The 1,854-nt window shown below is 33.2% G+C and overlaps 1 protein-coding gene across 2 annotated transcripts in view; it reads right to left on the bottom strand.

Annotated features, from left to right (window-relative positions):
- Nucleotides 1-1,854, bottom strand: part of Sycp2 (synaptonemal complex protein 2) — a 56,727-nt gene that overhangs the window by 34,600 nt on the left and 20,273 nt on the right. The window lies entirely within an intron of this gene.

The raw sequence follows: 1,854 nt of genomic DNA, 5'->3' as shown, positions 1-1,854 counted from the left end.
TTTTTTTTTTTTTTTTTTTTGGTACTGGGGATCGAACTCAGGACCTTGTGCTCACAAGGCAGGCGGCAGAACCCCTCACCTAAATCCCCAGCCCTCCTAATAGATTCTTAACAAAACACTCCTAGATCACATCTGAAAGAGCACTTTTAATTTTAAAAAAGGCAAAAAGAAAATAACTCTAATTTAATACGATATTACTATATTCCTATGCATAAGCAGATTGTCAAAATTTCTATTAAATCTAAAGTTGTCGTAAATATATTGACAGTAAATGGTGACATTTGATAAAAAATTGTGAAGTGAGAATGATATATTCCTTATTCCCAATGAATTTAGCAATCTAGTGAAAATAAATTACTGTAAGTAACAGTTTATGAGAAGTATTTACTTACTATCCCCCAGAGAAGTTGCCAAAAATTATGGATTAAAGGTACCAGGGTCCACCATATCTCTAATAAGGTTCTTACTGTTGCCTGAGAAATTTCCACACCTGCTTCCAGAGTACACTTTTGTACAGAAGGAAAGCATCCTGATGGAGAGGACCACGTAAAATAGGAGTATTTATCTCTATATTTGAAAAAAGCTCTGTAAGCCACTCTATTCTCTCTTCTAAAACACAAACATCTATATGGACTATGAAAAATTCTGATTCTTATGCATCTTCCCCAAGAAATCAGACTTTATTTGCTTTTGGACATTTATGGTCATTAAATTTCCACAATAATGTCTTTTGATGGTATTAAGAATTACTAATTGATTGAAGGCAGTGTTGATAGTTTCTAACTCAGAGTGCTAGTGGTTTTTAAAAAGTTATGAATTCAAGTAACAAGTTTTCAGGTTTCTGAGGTGAAATTATGGTGGCTTTAAAGATAATGTTTCATGTTGTTTTTTTGGGAGGGTACCGGAGATCGAACTCGGGTCCTTGCACTTGCAAGGCAGGCCACGGAATCACTGAGTTAAATCCCCGGCTGTTTCATGTTTTGATCATGAAGATTTAAGCATTTATAATCTTCATGGATATTTTTGTTGATTGTTTCATCCTTCTGATAAGCACTTGATTTTTTTCTATAGCTTCCTATGAACTTATATTAAATGTAATATCCACTTTAACTGCTTGCATGTATATAGTATTAGAATTATTTCTAATTTATGATTTTGCTAGGCTTTTTGTACCAGTTTGTGTACAGATTTGTCTACATATATTGTAACTACCTGTAAAGGAATGTATTGGTATTTGTTATATTTTATTGACTACTCAAAGATTGTTATTTGCTCTGACTGAATGAATGAAAATTAGGCTTGCTTTGCATTTTAATTACTAGCAATATCACTGAGATTTCAGAGAAGTTCTTGTTTTTAAGCTTGCTATAAAGTTCAAGTACTTACAGATATCAAAAGATATGCATTTTTAACAAAACAAGGTATTTCTGTGGGATACCAGCATACTATTATTAATATGCTTCATCCTGAAAAGTCACTTTAAAAAATCTTTTACATCTGTACATAAAGAACCTAATTTATTAATACAAGGGTCTTCATGGATTTTTCCATGTTAATCAAACATAGAACAAAAGGGGCAGGAAGAAACTCTAAAGACTAATATTAAGAGGTGGAAATGAACAAACAATTTGGTTAATTTAGAAGAGAGGAAAACTGTCAAGAATTGCTTCTGTTGTCTGAGGAATTTAGCAGATCATCATACCATTTGTTAGGGAAAGAAATGGAGATCTTTGGGTAAAACTGTAAGTTCAGGGGCCAGGGATTTAGCTCAGCAGTTTGGTGGCCTGCCTTGCAAGCAAGCGCAAGGACCCGAGTTCGATCCCTGGTACCAAAAAAAAAAAAAAAAAAATTTAT

The sequence above is a fragment of the Fukomys damarensis genome, unplaced genomic scaffold, assembly GCF_012274545.1.
Source record: "Fukomys damarensis isolate Sample0158 unplaced genomic scaffold, DMR_v1.0_HiC HiC_scaffold_22, whole genome shotgun sequence".
NCBI classification, from domain to species: Eukaryota; Metazoa; Chordata; class Mammalia; order Rodentia; family Bathyergidae; genus Fukomys; species Fukomys damarensis.
The sequence above is the reverse complement of the archived record's forward strand: the minus strand, read 5'-3'. Positions and strand labels throughout refer to the sequence as shown.